At 42.0% G+C, this 25,715-nt stretch overlaps 1 pseudogene; it reads right to left on the bottom strand.

Moving 5' to 3' along the window:
- Nucleotides 1-1,618: 1,618 nt before the first annotated feature.
- LOC135567614 (NACHT, LRR and PYD domains-containing protein 12-like) lies at nucleotides 1,619-13,335 on the bottom strand (annotated as a pseudogene).
- Nucleotides 13,336-25,715: the final 12,380 nt, after the last annotated feature.

Below are 25,715 nucleotides of genomic sequence, written 5' to 3'. Positions count from 1 at the left end.
TGTGGGAGAGAGAGCAGAGAGAGAGCAGAGTGTGTGGGAGAGAGAGAGCAGAGAGTGTGGGAGAGAGAGCAGAGAGAGAGCAGAGTGTGTGGGAGAGAGAGAGAGCAGAGAGAGAGCAGAGTGTGTGGGAGAGAGAGAGCAGAGTGTGTGGGAGAGAGAGCAGAGAGAGAGCAGAGTGTGTGGGAGAGAGAGCAGAGAGAGCAGAGTGTGTGGGAGAGAGAGAGAGAGAGAGCAGAGAGAGAGCAGAGTGTGTGGGAGAGAGAGAGCAGAGTGTGTGGGAGAGAGAGAGCAGAATGTGGGAGAGAGAGAGAGCAGAGAGAGAGCAGAGTGTGGGAGAGAGAGAGCAGAATGTGGGAGAGAGAGCAGAGAGAGAGCAGAATGTGGGAGAGAGAGAGCAGAATGTGGGAGAGAGAGAGAGCAGAGAGTGTGAGAGAGAGCGAGGGAGCAGAGAGAGAGCAGGCTGAGAAAGCAAAGAAAGAGTGAGAGAGCAAAGAGTGAGATAGCAGAGAGAGAGAGAGAGCAGAGAGCAAAGAGAGAGCAGAGAGAGAGCAGAGAAAAGAGAGAGAGCAGAGAACAGAGAGAGCAGAGAAAAGAGAGCAGGCTGAGAGAGCTGATAGAGCAGAGCGAGGAGAAGAGAGCAGAGAGTGAGATCAGAGAGAGAAGAGGGCAGAGAGAGCAGAGAGAGCGAGCAGAGAAGAGAGAGAGAGCAGAAAACAGAGAGAGCAGAAAGAGAGAGCAGAGAGAACTCTGTTACTATAGTAACCCTGCATTACAACACTCTGTTGCTATAGTAACCCTGCATCACAACACTCTGTTGCTATAGTAACCCTGCATCACAACACTCTGTTGCTATAGTAACCCTGCATCACAACACTCTGTTGCTATAGTGACCCTGCATTACTCTGTTGTACAATTTGTTTAATTCTATTCCACATATTTAATTGTTTTGTATTTCATTTCATATTTGTTTCATGTTTCAACCAGTCGCAGGTTAACATCAACCTGACAGAGGAAACGTAAAATCAATAAACAAACTGTTTTCACAATTAACAGCCTTTTCTTGTTTCAAGTATGTTTTATTATGAAAAGTACAATATATCCTTGTATACTTGTACAACTATGGAGCGTATGTCCATATATAATTATACAATTTGTTATTCAACATAAAAGACAACACATGATCACATTGGTATTTTAACAGTGTTGTTGTAAGAGGTCCTCACAACTATAGAAAGACGCGCATGTGTGTGCGTGTGTGTCTAGAGTGTGTGTGTGTGTGTCCAGAGTGTGTGTGTGTGTGTGTCCAGTGTGTGTGTGTGTCCAGAGTGTGTGTGTGTGTGTGTGTGTGTCCAGAATGTGTGTGTGTGTGTGTGTCTAGAGTGTGTGTGTGTGTGTGTGTCCAGAGTGTGTGTGTGTGTGTCCAGAGTGTGTGTGTGTGTGTCCAGAGTGTGTGTGTGTGTGTCCAGAGTGTGTGTGTGTGTGTCCAGAGTGTGTGTGTGTGTGTCCAGAGTGTGTGTGTGTGTCCAGAGTGTGTGTGTGTGTCCAGAGTGTGTGTGTGTGTGTCCAGTGTGTGTCCAGTGTGTCGAGTGTGTGTGTGTCCAGAATGTGTGTGTGTCCAGTGTGTGTGTGTGTCCAGTGTGTGTGTGTGTCCAGTGTGTGTGTGTGTCCAGAGTGTGTCCAGAGTGTGTGTGTGTCCAGAGTGTGTGTGTGTGTCCAGTGTGTGTGTGTGTGTCCAGTGTGTGTGTGTGTCCAGTGTGTGTGTGTGTCCTGTGTGTGTGTGTGTCCTGTGTGTGTGTGTGTCCTGTGTGTGTGTGTGTGTCCAGAGTGTGTGTCCAGTGTGTATGTGTGTGTCCTGTGTGTGTGTGTGTTTGTCCAGTGTGTGTGTCCAGAGTGTGTGTGTGTGTCCAGAGTGTGTGTGTGTCCAGAATGTGTGTGTGTGTGTGTCCAGAGTGTGTGTGTCCAGAGTGTGTGTGTGTCCAGAGTGTGTGTGTCCAGTGTGTGTGTGTCCAGAGTGTGTTTGTGTGTGTGTGTCCAGAGTGTGTGTGTGTGTAGTGTGTGTGTCCAGTGTGTGTGTGTGTGTCCAGAGTGTATTTGTCCAGTGTGTGTTTGTCCAGTGTGTGTGTGTCCAGAGTGTGTGTGTGTCCAGAGTGTGTGTGTCCAGTGTGTGTGTGTCCAGAGTGTGTGTGTGCGTCCAGAGTGTGTATGTGCGTGTGTATTTGTCCAGTGTGTGTGTGTCCAGTGTGTGTGTGTGTGTCCAGAGTGTGTGTGTGTCCAGAATGTGTGTGTGTGTGTCCAGTGTGTGTGTGTCCAGTGTGTGTGTGTGTGTCCAGTGTGTGTGTGTGTCCAGTGTGTGTGTGTCCAGTGTGTGTGTCCAGTGTGTGTGTGTGTCCAGTGTGTGTGTGTGTCCAGTGTGTGTGTGTGTCCAGTGTGTGTGTGTGTGTCCAGTGTGTGTGTGTGTCCAGTGTGTGTGTGTCCAGTGTGTGTGTGTGTCCAGTGTGTGTGTGTGTCCAGTGTGTGTGTGTCCAGTGTGTGTGTGTGTGTGTGTGTGTGTGTGTCCAGTGTGTGTGTGTGTCCAGTGTGTGTGTGTGTGTGTCCAGTGTGTGTGTGTCCAGTGTGTGTGTGTGTGACCACTGTGTGTGTGTGTGTGTATTTGTCCAGTATGTGTTTGTCCAGTGTGTGTTTGTCCAGTGTGTGTGTGTGTCAAGTTATTATTTCAGGGACACTGAGTCGCCATCCCACCAAACCCCAATCCCTGGATAGAGGGGCTCAGTGAATGTGGAGGTGAATGTGAACAGGTGGGTCAGTGTGTCAGAGGAGGCTCTATAGAAGGACAGAGTGCCGGCTGGCCAGTCCAGATACACTCCTACTCTGTGGGGGCTGGAGGAGGGGACGTCTATGGTAGTGAGATTATTATTGTGCCTGGCAATGTAACGGTTGTCAGAGCAGTACAGACTCCAGGACTTGTCATTGTATCCAAGACAACAGTCATCACCCCATCCTCTCCTGCTGATTCCTTTATATGTCACTCCTATTTCAGCCCTTCTCCCACTCCTCTCTACCTCCCAGTAACAGCGCCCAGTCAGACCCTCTCTACACAGCACCTGTCTACAGTCCTCAAATCTCTCTGGGTGATCAGGATACGGCTGCTCCTCTCTCCTCCATGTCACCTTTCTGTTCTCCTCAGACAGAGAGAGGCGTCTGTTTACTGTGTTTAGGTCCAGTGTGAGATCACAGACATCTGATGGATGAAACCAGACACAATATTAGAAATCATCATCATTCACATTAGAATGTTAACTCACTTTTCACTAATTAATTTAATGTAGATGTTTCTAGGTATCAAAAGGAGAAGTTAAGGTAACTTGAGACTTGTTGAATGATCATATGTTATACTGTATGGTAATATAAAACACACTTATTACACACACACACACACACACACACACACACACAAACACAAAGCAATTCTTTATAAACTTTGGTGTCCCTGATTTCTGCTTCTGTAGAACTACAGCTGATATTTAATATGACCAAGTCAGTAATGATGTTGGTCTTTGACTTTGACTTAACTTGAAATAAGACTTATTCTTAGTCATATTCTTCACAGCAGTCAACACTCACATTTTCTAAGTCCAGGTTTCATTCTGTTCTCTCCACCATGTTCCACACTGTAGCGGTAAGCAGAAGAACAGACAGTCATTGAGGGATACACCTGAACTCTCTCACACACACACACACACACACACACACACACACACACACACACAGCATATAACTTGTCCAAGTGGTGGTCAGAATGTTTGTCTTAACCAGCCTGATAAGTCCAACATGTCTGATATGAACATTGACATAAACTCTCTACATACTTGAGTTTCTCCAGTCTGCAGTGTGGATCCTCCAGTCCAGCAGAGAGCAGTCTGACTCCTGAGTCTCCTGGGTGATTGTAGCTCAGGTCCAGCTCTCTCAGGTGTGAGGGGTTTGACCTCAGAGCTGAGACCAGAGAAGCACAGCCTTCCTCTGTGACTAGACAGCCTGACAGCCTGCAAAGAGTCAAATCATATTAAAATCACACTGATATTCTTTGGTGGTGAAAATAGTGGCAGTATATTGTTTTCAACATATTCAGATATATCAGTGTCCTGAAACCTGATATATCTATTCATAAAATAGTGTATCATCATAAAAAATAACAAATGATCAAAGTATTGCCTGCAGATAGAAACATTATAGTACAAATATTTGAGTTGACTGACCAGACCAGTTTAAAAATCAGTATCAGTCAGAAGACAGACAGTGAGGAATCAGATTTAGATTGTATTGAGTATACAGTCCACACCATATCTATTTAGACAGTGAGGTATCAGATTTAGATTGTATTGAGTATACAGTCCACACCATATCTATTTAGACAGTGAGGAATCAGATTTAGATTGTATTGAGTAAACAGTCCACACCATATCTATTTAGACAGTGAGGAATCAGATTTAGATTGTATTGAATATACAGTCCACAATATATATTATACTGACCTCAAACACATATGGTGTGGACTATGTGTGTCTGGTAAACACATGTGGATCTGGTGAACAGTTATCACTTGTTGACCAACTACAGGAATACTGACCTCAGAGTCTCCAGTTTACAGTGGGGATTCCCCAGTCCAGCAGAGAGCAGCTTCACTCCTGAATCCTTCAGGTCATTGTTACTCAGATCCAGCTCTCTCAGGTGTGAGGGGTTTGAACTGAGAACTGAGGCCAACACTTTACAGGATGTGTCTGTGAGTTTACAGACAGTGAGTCTGAAACACAGAAGAAATACAATGACAGACAGGATGTATTAAAATATTTCGCTTAGCTTTCCCTGCTTACACTGTAACCTGTGCACAAATAACGTGTTGGGTTTAGCCTCAGACCAGAGAGGCCTAGAAATGACACATTTTCCAAGTATTGCTTGTAGATAGAAAGATGCATATTAACAAATATTATAGTAGACTGACCAGAGCAGTTTAAAAATCAGTATCAGTCAGAAGACAGACAGTGAGGTATCAGATGTAGATTGTATTGAGTATACAGTCCACACCATATCTATTTTGACAGTGAGGTATCAGATTTATATTGTATTGAGTATACAGTCCACACCATATCTATTTAGACAGTGAGGTATCAGATTTAGATTGTATTGAGTATACAGTCCACACCATATCTATTTAGACAGTGAGGTATCAGATTTAGATTGTATTGAGTATACAGTCCACACCATATCTATTTAGACAGTGAGGTATCAGATTTAGATTGTATTGAGTAAACAGTCCACACCATATCTATTTAGACAGTGAGGTATCAGATTTAGATTGTATTGAGTATACAGTCCACACCATATCTATTTAGACAGTGAGGTATCAGATTTAGATTGTATTGAGTATACAGTCCACAATATATATTATACTGACCTCAAACACATCCAAAATATTATCACTTTTTCAAATGGGAGAACTAGATACATAAAGTGCTTTCATTTATAAACAGTAAAATATATATGTATGAAAATACCTTTAAATAAAAGGTGACATTCTGTACTGTCTCCCAATTTGAAACATTCTGTCTCAAATCCAAAATGCTTGTGCATAGCACCAAATGTAAAACTGTAAGCTTCACTGTCCAAACACATATGGTGTGGACTGTGTGTGTCTGGTAAACACATGTGGATCTGGTGAACAGTTATCACTTGTTGACCAACTACAGGAATACTGACCTCAGAGTCTCCAGTTTACAGTGGGGATTCCCCAGTCCAGCAGAGAGCAGCTTCACTCCTGAATCCTTCAGGTCATTGTTACTCAGATCCAGCTCTCTCAGGTGTGAGGGGTTTGAACTGAGAACTGAGGCCAACACTTTACAGGATGTGTCTGTGAGTTTACAGACAGTGAGTCTGAAACACAGAAGAAATACAATGACAGACAGGTTATATTAAAATATTTCACTTAGCTTTCCCTGCTTACACTGTAACCTGTGCACAAATAATGTGTTGGGGTTGACCAGACAGCCTGCACCAATAACAGAGGTACTGTAAATAAATGTGTCTCTATACTCCAGCATTTTGGATTTCAGATCAAATGTTTCATATGAGGTGACAGTATATAATGTCACCTTTTATTTGAGGATATTTTAATACATATCTGTTTCACTGTTTAGAAAAATTAAATTAATTTAATGTATCTAGTCCCCCCTTTTGAAGAAGTCATAACTATTCTGACACTTAAAGTGATTAGACAAAAGTTTATCTGGTCCCATATTCCTCGAACACAATGAGACATCAAGCCTGTGACGCCTTGACTGAGAAAGATCATGAATGAATCATGAATAATAATGAGTGAGAAAGTTAAAGAGGCTACAACAAAACATGCTAACCTCTCACCATTACCAATAACAGAGGCTACAACAAAACATGCTAACCTCTCACCATTACCAATAATAGAGGCTACAACAAAACATGCTAACCTCTCACCATTACCAATAACAGAGACTACAACAAAACATGCTAACCTCTCACCATTACCAATAACAGAGGCTACAACAAAACATGCTAACCTCTCACCATTACCAATAACAGACAACAACAAAACATGCTAACCTCTCACCATTACCAATAACAGAGACTACAACAAAACATGCTAACCTCTCACCATTACCAATAACAGAGGCTACAACAAAACATGCTAACCTCTCACCATTACCAATAACAGAGACTACAACAAAACATGCTAACCTCTCACCATTACCAATAACAGAGGCTACAACAAAACATGCTAACCTCTCACCATTACCAATAACAGAGGCTACAACAAAACATGCTAACCTCTCACCATTACCAATAACAGAGGCTACAACAAAACATGCTAACCTCTCACCATTACCAATAACAGAGGCTACAACAAAACATACTAACCTCTCACCATTACCAATAACAGAGGCTATAACAAAACATACTAACCTCTCACCATTACCAATAACAGAGGCTATAACAAAACATGCTAACCTCTCACCATTACCAATAACAGAGGAGGTCTGATCTTTGTACCTCAGTAACTTTCTCATTCATCATTATTCTCTATTCATTCATGATTATTCATCATCATAGTAACATCCACATGAATGTAGAAGTGTTCAGAAACATCTTCTATTCTTACTGACAATACAAGTGAAGTGACTCCAAAATGACAGGACATTATTCACCATTCAGTTTCTATTAGGAAAAACATCCCAAACACAACCAAGACAAACTGCAAATTAATTCAACAAGTTAGTAGAATCACAAGCTTGATGTAATCACTGCAGGCATAGAATATGGGACCAAATACTAAACTTATGACTACTTTAATACACTATAAGTGAATATAACCGAATAATTACGACTTTTCAAATGGGAGAACTACATACATAAAAGTGCTTTCATACCTGATAATACTGACCTCAGAGTCTCCAGTTTACAGTGGGGATTCCCAGTCCAGCAGAGAGCAGCTTCACTCCTGAATCCTTCAGGTCATTGTTACTCAGGTCCAGCTCTCTCAGGTGTGAGGGGTTTGAACTGAGAACTGAGGCCAACACTTTACAGGATGTGTCTGTGAGTTTACAGACAGTGAGTCTGAAACACAGAAGAAATACAATGACAGACAGGTTATATTAAAATATTTCACTTAGCTTTCCCTGCTTACACTGTAACCTGTGCACAAATAATGTGTTGGGGTTGACCAGACAGCCTGCACCAATAACAGAGGTACTGTAAATAAATGTGTCTCTATACTCCAGCATTTTGGATTTCAGATCAAATGTTTCATATGAGGTGACAGTATATAATGTCACCTTTTATTTGAGGATATTTTAATACATTTCTGTTTCAACGTTTAGAAAAATTAAATTAATTTAATGTATCTAGTCCCCCCTTTTGAAGAAGTCATAACTATTCTGACACTTAAAGTGATTAGACAAAAGTTTATCTGGTCCCATATTCCTCGAACACAATGAGACATCAAGCCTGTGACGCCTTGACTGAGAAAGATCATGAATGAATCATGAATAATAATGAGTGAGAAAGTTAAAGAGGCTACAACAAAACATGCTAACCTCTCACCATTACCAATAACAGAGGCTACAACAAAACATGCTAACCTCTCACCATTACCAATAATAGAGGCTACAACAAAACATGCTAACCTCTCACCATTACCAATAACAGAGGCTACAACAAAACATGCTAACCTCTCACCATTACCAATAACAGACAACAACAAAACATGCTAACCTCTCACCATTACCAATAACAGAGACTACAACAAAACATGCTAACCTCTCACCATTACCAATAACAGAGGCTACAACAAAACATGCTAACCTCTCACCATTACCAATAACAGAGACTACAACAAAACATACTAACCTCTCACTATTACCAATAACAGAGGCTACAACAAAACATGCTAACCTCTCACCATTACCAATAACAGAGAATACAACAAAACATGCTAACCTCTCACCATTACCAATAACAGAGGCTACAACAAAACATACTAACCTCTCACCATTACCAATAACAGAGGCTACAACAAAACATACTAACCTCTCACCATTACCAATAACAGAGGCTATAACAAAACATGCTAACCTCTCACCATTACCAATAACAGAGGAGGTCTGATCTTTGTACCTCAGTAACTTTCTCATTCATCATTATTCTCTATTCATTCATGATTATTCATCATCATAGTAACATCCACATGAATGTAGAAGTGTTCAGAAACATCTTCTATTCTTACTGACAATACAAGTGAAGTGACTCCAAAATGACAGGACATTATTCACCATTCAGTTTCTATTAGGAAAAACATCCCAAACACAACCAAGACAAACTGCAAATTAATTCAACAGGTTAGTAGAATCACAAGCTTGATGTAATCACTGCAGGCATAGAATATGGGACCAAATACTAAACTTATGACTACTTTAATACACTATAAGTGAATATAACCGAATAATTACGACTTTTCAAATGGGAGAACTACATACATAAAGTGCTTTCATATCTGATAATACTGACCTCAGAGTCTCCAGTTTACAGTGGGGATTCCCCAGTCCAGCAGAGAGCAGCTTCACTCCTGAATCCTTCAGGTCATTGTTACTCAGATCCAGCTCTCTCAGGTGTGAGGGGTTTGACTCAGAGCTGAGACCAGAGAAGCACAGCCTTCCTCTGTGATTCCACAGCCTGACAGCCTGACAAAGAGATCATCATGACTTCACAAACACACTGTTTATTTAACACCAGTAGTGTAGAAGGACAATGGTAGATGCATTTGGTTTATTCTCTCAAACAACATATAGATTAATCTTCCGTCTCCTAGAATTGTATGGTCATATTGTTATACTAATGTGAAAATCAATGAATTTATTCAATATGTTTTTCAATGTAATATTATATACATATTATAATACATATTTTATAATGAATATTTCTTCCTGATGATTAGTTCTTATATGTCATTTTATTTACTCACAGAGCAGCTCTGGAGGCTTTGACCACTGGCAGCAGCCTCAGAAGACCTTCCTCTGATCTGGAGTATTTCTTCAGGTCAAACACATCCAGCTCCTTTTCTGAAGTCAGCAACACAAAGACCAGAGCTGACCACTGTGCAGGTGACAGTTTGGCTCGAGAGAGACTTCCAGATCTCAGGAAGCTTTGAATCTCCTCCACTAGAGAACGGTCATTCAGTTCATTCAGACAGTGGAACAGATTGATGCTCCTCTCTGGAGAGGGATTCTCCCTGATCTTCTCCTTGATGTACTTGACTGTTTCTTCATGGCTCTGTGAGCTGCTTCTTGTCTTTGTCAGTAGACCTCGTAAGTGCTTCTGATTGGACTCCAGTGAGAGGCCTAGAAGGAAGCGGAGGAAAAGGTCCAGGTTTCCCGTCTCACTTTGTAAGGCTTTATCCACAGCACTCTTGTAGAAAGTAACTTCAGTAACTTTAGGCTTCTCTCTGAAGAGCGACGAAAAGTATCTGAACATTGATTGAGGTTCATCCATGAGATTCTCATTGTTGTTGATGAATGAGAGGAACACATATACAGCAGCCAGAAACTCCTGAATGCTCAGATGAACAAAGCAGTACACCTTGTCCTGGTACAGCCCACATTCCTCTTTAAAGAGCTGTGTGCACAATCCTGAGTACACTGAGGCTTCATTGACATCAATGCCAGCCTCCTTCAGGTCTTCTTCATAGAAAATCAGATTGCCCTTCACAAGCTGTTGAAAAGCCAGTTTTCCCAGTGACAGAATGCTCTCTTTATTCCAGTGTGGATCTGTCTCTTCTTTCCCAAGATACTTTTCATTCTTCTGTTTGGTATGAAACACCACAAGGTGTGTGTACATCTCAGTCAGAGTCTTGGGCATCTCTTCTCTCTTATGTTTCAACATGTGTTCAAGGACTGTTGCAGAAATCCAACAGAAGACTGGAATGTGGCACATGATGTGGAGGCTCCTTGATGTCTTTATGTGTGAGATGATTCTGCTGGCCAGGTCCTCATCACTGAATCTCTTCCTGAAGTACTCCTCCTTCTGTGGGTCATTGAACCCTCGTACCTCAGTCACCTGGTCAACACACCCTGAAGGGATCTTATTGGCTGCTGCAGGTCGGGTAGTTATCCAGAGGAGAGCAGAGGGAAGCAGATTTCCCTTGATGAGATTTGTCAGCAGAACATCCACTGAGGTTGACTCTGTGACGTCCCAACAGATCTTGTTCTTCTGGAAGTCTAGGGGCAGTCGGCACTCATCCAGACCATCAAAGATGAACAGAACTTTGTACTTGTTGTAGATGGAGATTCCTGATTGTTTGGTTTCCATTGAGAAGTGATTAAGAAGTTCAATGAAAGTGTGTCTGTCCTCTTTCATCAAATTCAGCTCCCGAAAAGGGAATGAAAATACAAATTGGACATCCTGATTTGCTTTTCCTTCAGCCCAGTCCAGAATGAACTTCTGCACAGAGACTGTTTTTCCAATGCCAGCGACTCCCTTTGTCAGCACAGTTCTGATAGGTTTGTCTTGTCCAGTTAAGGGTTTGAAGATGTCGTTACATTTGATTGCAGTCTCTGGTCTTGCTTGTTTCCTGGTCGTTGTCTCAATCTGTCTCAGCTCATGTTCATTATTGACCTCTCCTGTTCCACCCTCTGTGATGTAGAGCTCTGTGTAGATCTTGTTGAGAAGTGTTGGGTTTCCTTGTTTAGCGATCCCCTCAAATACACATTGAAACTTCTTCTTTAGATTAGATTTGAGTTCACGTTGGCAAATCACAGCAAGCTCATCTGAATCTAGAAATAACACAGAGGATATTAATATTACGTCTGTTTTAATGTCTACAGTATTGTAGGACTGTTATAAAGTTGTAAATTATAATAATGTATTCTCTAAACTGACTGTATAAATGTGTAAATGTTTTCATAATGCATTACAGACTGGTGTGACTGATTATATTATTATTGGTATTATTGATGGTATTATTAATGTTCTCTCTCTCTAAATGAATCACCACAACACATCCCTGCTGCTACTTGATGAGGTCACTAGGTGTTGTGTTAAGGCAGCTACAATATCATTGAGTTACACAGCTACTTTAGCTGTACTTTAGCTACAGCTTTTAAATGTTATAAAACACCATTTAACATGAGGCAGACAGATCTTACATTTCTCCAGTGTGTCAGCAAGCTCCTTCTGGTTCATTTTCCTCAGGATGTGCAGTGTGATCTTCAGAGCCCCCTCTCTGGCACTGCTCTCCTGCTTCTCATCTTCAGCATCCACCACTTCCTTATCCTGCTTCTGTGTCTCAAAGCCTTCTGGGAATTCTGGACTAAGAATCCTCTTGAACATCTTCAGCTCGTTCTTCACAAATGTCATAATTTTATCTTCAAGCATCTGGAATAAATTAAGTAAATAAGTTAAGCAAGAGAATAAAATGCTTTCTCATTAACACATTAATGAATGATTGACAGATCAACTTTACTTGAGGTAAACAAAAACAAATGTACATAACAGGACCACATACACTCAATATGGAGGCCAGGTCTGTTTGATGACTCTGGGAAGACTGACCACTGAGAATCTCTGACTCTGATCTCTTCTGTTGGTTTCTGTGGACAAAACATGAGGTTACATCTCCTCATCCAGGGAGTACACACACACACGCGCACGTGCACGCACACACACACACAGAGGGAATGTTGTGTTTGTTTAATATTGTTTTACGACTATGAAAATGGACAAAAAGATTAGCCTGTGGATTATGAAAACAACAACAATAAATGGGAAAAAGAAATGACTAGAGACAGTGTTGTTTAACTCACTGACCAGGACCCATGAGTTCTTCTTACCTTTGTTCAGTAGAAAAGTCTCCCTCTCTAAACTCTATAGGTTGCATCATAGACCGGTCACTCTTCATGGACACACAGCTGGGAACAGGGGAGGCTGGTCTCTCCTGCTTGATTGGGCTTCAACACAACAGAGACAAACATTACATCTCTCATCTACTCTGAGCTCAGATGGGGAAACATAAGAAGAGTTTCACAAATAGAACTGACTTCCAGACGTTAGTTAACGGCGCGAGCAGTGTGTCATTTTTAATGACGAGATTAATTTATCGACGCGAGCGTTGTAGTCAGTCTGTCAGCCCCGCTAAAAGGCTGGTGTCGTTACTCTGCCTTCTCCGGGGGATGTTGAGGTAAATTTACTAACCGGGAGGGTTGAATTATGTAATTTATTAGAGGGCTGGAAGACGCACTCTCGAGGTTGTTTACTCACAATATCAGATATTAAGATGATTTTTATAATGAAGGTATACTGAGGTTGAAGTTCTGACTAGTGATTATTTACCCGGTGTTCAATACCTGCTATTGAGGCGCCTTGAAAATAATATTCAAAAGTTCGGTCCTTGGACACAGAGGGTTTAAACACTAAATGATGATGATGATGATGATGAAACGGTGATGATGTAGTGGTAGCTATGGTAACTAGGATGCTGCTGGTAGAGTAGCTAGCTAGCTTACCGAGCTGTACCGACTAGCTAGGATAACTAGGATGCTGCTGGTAGAGTAGCTAGCTAGCTTACCGAGCTGTACCGAATAGCTTGGTTAGTTAGCAGGTCGTTCGTCTGTCCCTCCTCTCGATGATGAATCCGGTGAAACACAAATTGAAACAAGGATAGAGAGTGAAAAGGATCTGTCTACACACATACTGTCCCCGACCGTAAAGAAAAAAGCCAATTGAACAATAAACTTCGGTGTCTCAACACTGTAACAAACTCCATCGTTATTCCACAAGATCACCTCAGTCCACTCTGCGCGTAACCGGCTTGGCGCCACACCGAACGTGGACGCGGACAGTTCTGTACGCAATATTTAGGACACCTGGTGAGCTGTCCTAAGTAGTTAAGAGTTAACAGCAGGTGTCCTAAGTAGTTAAGAGTTAACAGCAGGTGTCTTGATAATACTATAGAATAATGCAGTGAGTCAGTGGTTCCTGCTCCACATGTAATTGCATTGTAGTAGTTAAAAGAATGTTTTATATTTCTATATGATCAATCCATTAATAATATAGACCAACATGCAACAGTATGTCTTGTGCTTTTGGCAATGATTTATGTATAATAATTATGTATAACAAGTGATACCATGTATGTCTGTGGCGGCAGGTAGCCTTGTGGTTAGAGTGTAGAGGTGGCAGGTCGCCTTGTGGTTAGAGTGTAGAGATGGCAGGTAGCCTTGTGGTTAGAGTGTAGAGGTGGCAGGTAGCCTCATGGTTAGAGTGTAGAGATGGCAGGTCGCCTTGTGGTTAGAGTGTAGAGGTGGCAGGTCGCCTTGTGGTTAGAGTGTAGAGATGGCAGGTAGCCTTGTGGTTAGAGTGTAGAGGTGGCAGGTAGCCTAGTGGTTAGAGTGTAGAGGTGGCAGGTAGCCTCGTGGTTAGAGTGTTGGGCCAGTAACCGAAAGGTTGCTAGATTGAATCCCTGAGCTGACAAGGTAAAAATCTGCCCCTGAACAAGGCAGTTAACCACTGTTCCTAGGCAGACATTGTAAATAACATCTGCTAACCATGTGTATGTGACCAATAACATCTGCTAACCCTGTGTATGTGACCAATAACATCTGCTAACCCTGTGTATGTGACCAATAACATCTGCTAACCCTGTGTATGTGACCAATAACATCTGCTAACCATGTGTATGTGACCAATAACATCTGCTAATCATGTGTATGTGACCAATAACTCTGCTAACCGTGTGTATGTGACCAAAAACATCTGCTAACCCTGTGTATGTGACCAATAACATCTGCTAACCATGTGTATGTGACCAATAACATCTGCTAACCATGTGTATGTGACCAATAACATCTGCTAACCCTGTGTATGTGACCAATAACATCTGCTAACCCTGTGTATGTGACCAATAACATCTGCTAATCATGTGTATGTGACCAATAACATCTGCTAACCATGTGTATGTGACCAATAACATCTGCTAACCATGTGTATGTAACCAATAACATCTGCTAACCATGTGTATGGGACCAATAACATCTGCTAACCCTGTGTATGTAACCAATAACATCTGCTAACCCTGTGTATGTGACCAATAACATCTGCTAACCCTGTGTATGTGACCAATAACATCTGCTAACCATGTGTATGTGACCAATAACATCTGCTAACCCTGTGTATGTGACCAATAACATCTGCTAACCCTGTGTATGTGACCAATAACATCTGCTAACCCTGTGTATGTGACCAATAACATCTGCTATCCATGTGTATGTGACCAATAACATCTGCTATCCATGTGTATGTGACCAATAACATCTGCTAACCATGTGTATGTGACCAATAACATCTGCTAACCCTGTGTATGTAACCAATAACATCTGCTAACCCTGTGTATGTAACCAATAACATCTGCTAACCCTGTGTATGTAACCAATAACATCTGCTAACCCTGTGTATGTGACCAATAACATCTGCTAATCATGTGTATGTGACCAATAACATCTGCTAACCATGTGTATGTGACCAATAACATCTGCTAACCATGTGTATGTAACCAATAACATCTGCTAACCATGTGTATGTGACCAATAACATCTGCTAACCATGTGTATGTGACCAATAACATCTGCTAACCCTGTGTATGTGACCAATAACATCTGCTAACCCTGTGTATGTGACCAATAACATCTGCTAACCCTGTGTATGTGACCAATAACATCTGCTATCCATGTGTATGTGACCAATAACATCTGCTATCCATGTGTATGTGACCAATAACATCTGCTAACCATGTGTATGTGACCAATAACATCTGCTAACCCTGTGTATGTAACCAATAACATCTGCTAACCCTGTGTATGTAACCAATAACATCTGCTAACCCTGTGTATGTAACCAATAACATCTGCTAACCATGTGTATGTAACCAATAACATCTGCTAACCCTGTGTATGTAACCAATAACATCTGCTAACCCTGTGTATGTAACCAATAACATCTGCTAACCCTGTGTATGTAACCAATAACATCTGCTAACCCTGTGTATGTAACCAATAACATCTGCTAACCATGTGTATGTAACCAATAACATCTGCTAACCCTGTGTATGTAACCAATAACATCTGCTAACCCTGTGTATGTAACCAATAACATCTGCTAACCCTGTGTATGTAACCAATAACATCTGCTAACCCTGTGTATGTAACCAATAACATCTGCTAACCCTGTGTATGTAACCAATAACATCTGCTAACCATGTGTATGTAACCAATAACATCTGCTAACCCTGTGTATGTAACCAATAACATCTGCTAACCCTGTGTATGTGACCAATTTGATTTATATCTGGGACTAAGTTTGTTTATGTGTTGGCTTTATGTTCTGTGTTTGTGACCAGTGAGCTAAGATAAGGCATGGCTTTACCTAGCATAGACTTACACATGACCTGGAGCCAGTGGGTTTGGCAGTGAATATGTAGCGAGGGCCAGCCAACAACAGCATACAGGTCACAGTGGTGGGTAGTGTATGGGGCTTTGGTGACAAAACGGATGGCACTGTGATAGACTGCATCCGATTTGCTGAGTAGAGTGTTGGAGGCTATTTTGTAAATGACAGTCGGTAGGCTAGTCAGATTTACGAGGGTATGTTTGGCAGCATGAGTGAAGGAGGCTTTGTTGCGAAATAGGAAGCTGATTCTAGATTTAATTTTGGATTGGAGATGCTTAATGTGAGTCTGGAAGGAGAGTTTACAGTCTAACCAGACACCCAGGTATTTGTAGTAGTCCACGTATTCTAAGTCAGAACCGTCCAGAGTAGTGATGCTAGTCGGGTGGGCGGGTGCAGGAAGCAATCAGTTGAAGAGCTTTCAGTTTTACTTGGGTTTGAGTTAACAGAATACAACCTTTTAAAAGTTAGATTTTTAAAACCTTGTCTGTTTTGTGCTCTGGGATTTGTAGAACCTGTGTTTAACATTTTGAACACAAACACGCTATCCATACCATGAGTATTTACTCTGTGATTAGATACCTGGTATATACCAGGAGTATTTACTCTGTGGTTAGATACCTGGTATATACTATAGATACCTGGTATATACCAGGAGTATTTACTCTGTGTTTAGATACCTGGTATATACCAGGAGTATTTACTCTGTGATTAGATACCTGGTATATACCAGGAGTATTTACTCTGTGTTTAGATACCTGGTATATACCAGGAGTATTTACTCTGTGTTTAGATACCTGGTATATACCAGTAGTATTTACTCTGTGCTTAGATACCTGGTATATACCAGGAGTATTTACTCTGTGTTTAGATACCTGGTATATACCAGGAGTATTTACTCTGTGATTAGATACAGGTATATACCAGGAGTCTTCATGGACAGACTGCTGTCTCTCTGTGAATACATACCTGGTATATACTATAGATTTACCTGTGTTTAGATATGTACCATGAGTACTTTACCCTGTAAATGCAGAAAAGTCTCCATCTTACCTGCAATCATAGAAATGGTCCATAGACCCGTGGAGTCTTCATGGACAGACTGCTGTCTCTCTGTGAATCTGGTCTATACTATAGATACCTGATGGATTGGGCTTCAACACTGTAAATGCAGAAACAGACCTTCAGTCTCTAGTCTAATGTAGACTACAGGTCCATAGACCCATCAATCTTCATGGACAGACAGCTGGGTGAGTCTGGTCTCTCCTGATGGATTGGGCTTCAACACAACAGAAACAGACCTTCAGTCTCTAGTCTAATGTAGACTAAAGATGATGATATCTTCAACACAACAGAAACAGACCTTCAGTCTCTAGTCTAATGTAGACTAAAGATGATGATATCTTCAACACAACAGAAACAGACCTTCAGCCTCTAGTCTAATGTAGACTAAAGATGATGATGTCATGTCACTGATACCAGGTCAGAGACAACATATGTAGTTAATAAAACATGCCAAGAGATTTATGTCTGTCCCCACAGTGTCCCCACAGTGTCCCCACAGTGTCCCCACATTCTCCCCACAGTGTCCCCACAGTGTCCCCACAGTGTCCCCACAGTGTCCCCACATTCTCCCCACAGTGTCCCCAAGTGTCCCCCAAGTTTCCCCACAGTGTCCCCACAGTGACCCCACAGTGTCCCCACAGTGTCCCCAAGTGTCCACACAGTGTCCCCACAGTGTCCCCAAGTGTCCACACAGTGTCCCCACATTGCCCCCACAGTGCCCTCACATTGCCCCCACAATGACCCCACAGCGCCCCCAAGTGTCCCCACAGTGACCCCACAGCACCCCCACAGTGACCCCACAGCGTCCCCACATTGTCCCCACATTGTCCCCACAGTGCCCCCACAGTGACCCCACATTGTCCCCACAATGACCCCACAGCGCCCCCAAGTGTCCCCACAATGACCCCACAGTGCATTGTTGAACATCCTAAAGGTTTCAGATCAGTGGTTTCCAGCCAACACTATATATCCATTTTCAGAAAAGTTGGTAAATGAGCTTTTATTGTTTAAAGAAATGATGAATAAAATTGGTGTTTTTTTCCCACTATCTAATCACGGCATGGGGTTGTTCACTATGTAATCATGGGGTTGTTCAATGACAGACATGCATTTGTTTAAAATCTATCACTTGATGGTTTCCTTTCAAAGAGACAAATAATCATGTTTTATTTCCTGAATGCTATATCTGCCTCATTCTCAGAGAAATCAGTAGTACTGCTAGGTTTTACACAGTAATAATATATATCTGTCTCATTCTCAGAGAAATCAGTAGTACTGCTAGTTTAGTAATAATATATATCTGCCTCAGAGTTTGCCAGGTTTTACACAGTAATAATATATATCTGTCTCACTCTCAGAGAAATCAGTAGTACTGCTAGGTTTTACACAGTAATAATATATATCTGCCTCACTCTCAGAGAAATCAGTAGTACTGCTAGGTTTTACACAGTAATAATATATATCTGCCTCACTCTCAGAGAAATCAGTAGTACTGCTAGGTTTTACACAGTAATAATATATATCTGCCTCACTCTCAGAGAAATCAGTAGTTCTGCTAGGTTTTACACAGTAATAATATATATCTGCCTCACTCTCAGAGAAATCAGTAGTACTGCTAGGTTTTACACAGTAATAATATATATCTGCCTCACTCTCAGAGAAATCAGTAGTTCTGCCAGGTTTTACAGAGTTTCATAAAGAACTGTACAAATGATACATTTGACATCAATATACAACATTTTTTTTAAACCATTATTAAATACAGGAATATAAGATCTGTATTTAAACATTTAGTTTTGAAATCAGCATATGTTTTTATCCAGGGCCTGGGGTAGGGGTACCAGGAACATAATGAGAATATAAGGAGTACCAGTACTGAGTCAATGTGCAGGGTACCAGGTAGTTGAGGTAATAATGAGACTATAAGGAGAACCAGTACTGAGTCAATGTGCAGGGTACCAGGTAGTTGAGGTAATAATGAGACTATAAGGAGAACCAGTACTGAGTCAATGTGCAGGGTACCAGGTAGTTGAGGTAATAATGAGACTATAAGGAGTACCAGTACTGAGTCAATGTGCAGGGTACCAGGTAGTTGAGGTAATAATGAGACTATAAGGAGAACCAGTACTGAGTCAATGTGCAGGGTACCAGGTAGTTGAGGTAATAATGAGACTATAAGGAGAACCAGTACTGAGTCAATGTGCAGGGTACCAGGTAGTTGAGGTAATAATGAGACTATAAGGAGTACCAGTACTGAGTCAATGTGCAGGGTACCAGGTAGTTGAGGTAATAATGAGACTATAAGGAGAACCAGTACTGAGTCAATGTGCAGGGTACCAGGTAGTTGAGGTAATAATGAGACTATAAGGAGAACCAGTACTGAGTCAATGTGCAGGGTACCAGGTAGTTGAGGTAATAATGAGACTATAAGGAGAACCAGTACTGAGTCAATGTGCAGGGTACCAGGTAGTTGAGGTAATAATGAGACTATAAGGAGTACCAGTACTGAGTCAATGTGCAGGGTACCAGGTAGTTGAGGTAATAATGAGACTATAAGGAGAACCAGTACTGAGTCAATGTGCAGGGTACCAGGTAGTTGAGGTAATAATGAGACTATAAGGAGTACCAGTACTGAGTCAATGTGCAGGGTACCAGGTAGTTGAGGTAATAATGAGACTATAAGGAGTACCAGTACTGAGTCAATGAGCAGGGTACCAGGTAGTTGAGGTAGTTGAGGTAATATGTACATGTAGGTCGGGGTAAAAGTGAGTAGGCAATCAGGATAGAGATTACATCTCCTCATCCAGGGAGTACACACACACAAACACACACACACACACACACAGGGGTTGAATGTTGTGTTTGTTTAATATTGTTTTAGGACTATGCAAATGGACAAAATGATTAGCCTATGGATTATGAAAACAACAACAATAAATGGGAAAATGGGAGGAGAAATGACTAGAGACAGTGTTGTTTAACTCACTGACCAGGACCCATGAGTTCTTCTTACCTTTGTTCAGTAGAAAAGTCTCCCTCTCTAAAGTTTATAAGTCTAAACTAAATGAAAAATTCTGCTTTGAACGTTGATTAACTTGTAACCTGAGTATTTCTGTATTTTCAATTTGGCGCTCTGCAATTTGGCACTAGCCTCCCACCTCCCATAAGAAGTTAAAGAGCTTGGTGGGTTTTTTCATTCTCTAATCAAGGCATGGGATTGTTCAATGACAAACATGCATTTGTTTAAAATCACTTGATGGTTTCATTTCAGAGGGACAAATAATAATGTTTTTTCCCACAAAATGCTATTCATCTGCCTCACTCTCAAATGTGACCAACCGGCTGAATGTTGTCTTATGTGGCAAAACTTGAAATTGTGTTTTTTAATTGGATAAAAGTACAGACTCAGTGTTAGAAAACTAAATATCATACACTACAGTTGAGGAACAATGGGAAAGTAATTATGTTTTGAAAGATGATAAACTTTGAGAAAATGTCCTTTGAATGTTTTGGTACCTACTGGAGAGCTCTTCTCTGTCTACAGGGCTGCTACTTTGGCAGATAATGTCACCCATCTAAATAAATAATTTTTAATACATTTAACTCTTTAACTCTATTTAACTGTATGGTGTTTATGGTTTATGTCAGTTTCAATGTTTGTTACACTATAAATGGTTATTTAATGGTTGTAAGTGGTCAAATGAACCAGAACATTTTGTATTTTACAATTCTACTAATTATTCTAATTCTTCTACTAATTCTACTACTTTAGTAAGGAATTACACATTTTTCAGTAGTATTGCAGTTTCTAAAAAGTTCAGCATAATTCCACAAATGACATTAGTTGTCTAATTCCAGTAGATGGCAGCATAAGAACACAAATCACCACGATAGTTTTCTCCCTGGATACACCACCATTTGGCTCTATATTTTCAATAAATATTTAGCAATTCAAAGTTATTAATTCACATACAGATATTGGTGAGGCAGCTGAGAAATAAAGTGTATTTTTCGAATTCCTTAGATCAGTCTCTAACCTGCCCTACCTATCCCATTCCAGTTGCTGAACTTTCACATAGAGGTTACCAGGTCACACAGTTCAAACTACATTTGAAAAATAAAACACATGTGACTTGTTGATCAAGTGTTCTGCCTTGCAATAATAAATATAATAAAATAACTAATAACAAAATAAAAACAGCAAAATGCTGAGACAGGTTTTGATTAACAAAATAATCAGTGCTATTTAGTACAATAATGGTATTTACTAACATAATATTATTACTAAAACAGTTTCTAAAATAATTAGGGTTAAGGTTAATGCTAAAATAGGTAATACGTAGGGTTAAATGCTGATGTAAAAAGGGCTTTATAAATACATTTGATTTGATTGTTAGGTTCAGGGTTTTTAAGGTAAAAACAGTATGGGTTTATAGGTCTCTTGCGCCTCCCTGTGGCCTTCTGTGGGTACTACATAACTCATTCACGACACCTGATAGGCTCATAATCTGAGGTAGCATCTGCGTCAGATCTACAAATCAGTGAGCTACACCTGTCCATTTGTTTTCTAACTCAGTGAAACTGTGCAGCTTTCACTCAATCCGATGTCTACGAACGAACATTTCGATGCATATCAAATTACCCAGCAGCCATTTAGAAACAACAAGTAGTCAAAAAAAGTGTTATTTCTTCATTTAAAAAATGTATTCTGGCTGTTTAAATCGGCCACGTCTTGAAAAAGAGGACAGGGACATTCGTTTTAGTTAGGTGCTATACTTTATCTGAAAACAAATATGGTTAACCATGACCAGAAAAGGTTTAGCACTGTGGGTCACCACAACGTGTATCCAGGCGAACAGTGAACACGTTCACCAAGTAGCTGTAACCCTGTTAATAATAAGTAACCTGACGTCAGAGTTGAAGCTTAATGCCGGCAGGTGTCATTGATACAATAGTGAAGCTGCCATTGTGACGCAGAACAATGAGCTGGGAATAGAACGTTCAGAAGGTGAGTTGATTCCACGGAGCTCAATAGAACTAATAGGAGCTGGCAGGAAGAAGAATGACCTAAAATAAGGCCTGCTTTTTAGCGATTACTATATAACATAACGTAATGTTATGAAACTGGGCTCCATGGCGGATGCAATGAACTAGTTATCAGAAAAAAACGGTGTTGTAAATGTCATGTTTCCAGCCTACTTGAGGTGCACCGAAAATAATATTCAAAAGTTTGGTCCTTGGACACAGAGGGGTTAAACACTAAAGTTACCGTCCATCTAGTGAAGAGAGGAGGGGTTAAACACTAAAGTTACTGTCCATCTAGTGTAGAGAGGAGGGGTTAAACACTAAAGTTACCGTCCATCTAGTGAAGAGAGGAGGGGTTAAACACTAAAGTTACTGTCCATCTAGTGAAGAGAGGAGGGGTTAAACACTAAAGTTACCGTCCATCTAGTGAAGAGAGGAGGGGTTAAACACTAAAGTTACTGTCCATCTAGTGTAGAGAGGAGGGGTTAAACACTAAAGTTACTGTCCATCTAGTGAAGAGAGGAGGGGTTAAACACTAAAGTTACTGTCCATCTAGTGAAGAGAGGAGGGGTTAAACACTAAAGTTAACGTCCATCTAGTGAAGAGAGGAGGGGTTAAACACTAAAGTTACCGTCCATCTAGTGAAGAGAGGAGGGGTTAAACACTAAACTAAAGTTACCGTCCATCTAGTGAAGAGAGGAGGGGTTAAACACTAAAGTCCATCTAGTGTAGAGAGGAGGGGTTAAACACTAAAGTTACCGTCCATCTAGTGAAGAGAGGAGGGGTTAAACACTAAAGTCCATCTAGTGAAGAGAGGAGGGGTTTAACACTAAAGTTACCGTCCATCTAGTGAAGAGAGGAGGGGTTAAACACTAAAGTTACCCTCCATCTAGTGAAGAGAGGAGGGTTAAGAACAGAGCAGAAGAGACATGTTTGCTGGGTTGGGGCGGGTTGGAGCGAGCCGGTCGCATCCGCGCCGGTCTGCAGGTTGTATAACTTTTCATTACATTTCATTACATTTCATTATAGTACAACGGTCTGATTTGTCTAATCTTAGCAATTTCTTCTTAGCTAGCTACATAGTCGTCGTTGTATCAAAGATAATTGCGTAATTATCGTATTTCGTCGTCTCCTATCTGCCCAACACGTTCACCGTCTACCGTAGCACTGTAGTAACTATCACACTCAACTGAACGACTTGATTAGTGTAGTGTTAGCTAGCTACATAGTTGTCTTTGCTGTCTTCGTATCCAAGATAATTGTGTAGTTAGAGTGTGTAGTCTTAGAGTGATTATCTTAATTTACCGAGGTTAGCTAGCCAGCTAGCCAGCTATTTTGTCGTCCTTAACGTAGGAGACACTCCTAGCTAGCCAATAGCCAGCCAACGTCTACTGAATAGAACTTTCGCATTCCGGTCGCATTCCGCTTCGCTCCACAGGTAGTATCATATTTCATTTCATTTCATTACAGTCCCAACGGTGTGATTTGTTTGATCGTAGCTAGCTACATAGCTAGCTACATAGCCGTCTTTGTTTCAAAGATAATTGTGTAGTCTAGAGCGATTTTCTAGGTTAACTAGCCAGCTATTGTCGTTCTCCTAACGCATAGCGTAACGTAACCAACACTGCTAGCTAGCCAGCTTGCCCCGAAAAGCAGCATTGTAGAAACTTCACACTCAACGGAACGACTTGATTAGGGTAGTGTCAACAACGCAGCTAGCCTACCTCAGCAGTACTGTATCATTTTAATCATTTTAGTCAATTAGATTCTTGCTACGTAAGCTTAACTTTCTGAACATTCGAGACGTGTAGTCCACTTGTCATTCAATCTCCTCTGCATTAGCGTAGCCTCTTCTCTAGCCTGTCAACTATGTGTCTGTCTATCCCTGTTCTCTCCTCTCTGCACAGACCATACAAACGCTCCACACCGCATGGCCGCGGCCACCCTAATCTGGTGGTCCCAGCGCGCACGACCCACGTGGAGTTCCAGGTCTCCGGTAGCCTCTGGAACTGCCGATCTGCGGCCAACAAGGCAGAGTTCATCTCAGCCTATGCCTCCCTCCAGTCCCTCGACTTCTTGGCTCTGACGGAAACATGGATCACCACAGACAACACCGCTACTCCTACTGCTCTCTCTTCGTCCGCCCACGTGCTCTCGCACACCCGAGAGCTTCTGGTCAGCGGGTGGTGGCACCCGGGATCCTCATCTCTCCCAAGTGGTCATTCTCTCTTTCTCCCTTACCCATCTGTCTATCGCCTCCTTTGAATTCCATGCTGTCACAGTTACCAGCCCTTTCAAGCTTAACATCCTTATCATTTATCGCCCTCCAGGTTCCCTCGGAGAGTTCATCAATGAGCTTGATGCCTTGATAAGCTCCTTTCCTGAGGACGGCTCACCTCTCACAGTTCTGGGCGACTTTAACCTCCCCACGCCTACCTTTGACTCATTCCTCTCTGCCTCCTTCTTTCCACTCCTCTCCTCTTTTGACCTCACCCTCTCACCTTCCCCCCTACTCACAAGGCAGGAAATACGCTCGACCTCATCTTTACTAGATGCTGTTCTTCCACTAACCTCGTTGCAACTCCCCTCCAAGTCTCCGACCACTACCTTGTATCCTTTTCCCTCTCGCTCTCATCCAACACTTCCCACACTGCCCCTACTCGGATGGTATCGCGCCGTCCCAACCTTCGCTCTCTCTCCCCCGCTACTCTCTCCTCTTCCATCCTATCATCTCTTCCCTCTGCTCAAACCTTCTCCAACCTATCTCCTGATTCTGCCTCCTCAACCCTCCTCTCCTCCCTTTCTGCATCCTTTGACTCTCTATGTCCCCTATCCTCCAGGCCGGCTCGGTCCTCCCCTCCCGCTCCGTGGCTCGACGACTCATTGCGAGCTCACAGAACAGGGCTCCGGGCAGCCGAGCGGAAATGGAGGAAAACTCGCCTCCCTGCGGACCTGACATCCTTTCACTCCCTCCTCTCTACATTTTCCTCTTCTCTCTCTGCTGCTAAAGCCACTTTCTACCACTCTAAATTCCAAGCATCTGCCTCTAACCCTAGGAAGCTCTTTGCAACCTTCTCCTCCCTCCTGAATCCTCCTCCCCCTCCCCCTCCTCCCTCTCTGCAGATGACTTCGTCAACCATTTTGAAAAGAAGGTCGACGACATCCGATCCTCGTTTGCTAAGTCAAACGACACCGCTGGTTCTGCTCACACTGCCCTACCCTGTGCTCTGACCTCTTTCTCCCCTCTCTCTCCTGATGACTTCTCGCGTCTTGTGACGGCCGGCCGCCCAACAACCTGCCCGCTTGACCCTATCCCCTCCTCTCTTTTCCAGACCTTCTCCGGTGACCTTCTCCCTTACCTCACCTCGCTCATCAACTCATCCCTGACCGCTGGCTACGTCCCTCCCGTCTTCAAGAGAGCGAGAGTTGCACCCCTTCTGAAAAAACCTACACTCGATCCCTCCGATGTCAACAACTACAGACCAGTATCCCTTCTTTCTTTTCTCTCCAAAACTCTTGAACGTGCCGTCCTTGGCCAGCTCTCCCGCTATCTCTCTCAGAATGACCTTCTTGATCCAAATCAGTCAGGTTTCAAGACTAGTCATTCAACTGAG

Source organism: Oncorhynchus nerka, unplaced genomic scaffold (genome assembly GCF_034236695.1).
Source record: "Oncorhynchus nerka isolate Pitt River unplaced genomic scaffold, Oner_Uvic_2.0 unplaced_scaffold_1938, whole genome shotgun sequence".
Classification (NCBI taxonomy): Eukaryota; Metazoa; Chordata; class Actinopteri; order Salmoniformes; family Salmonidae; genus Oncorhynchus; species Oncorhynchus nerka.
Note: the sequence above shows the minus strand (reverse complement) of the source record. Positions and strands in the feature narration are given on the sequence as shown.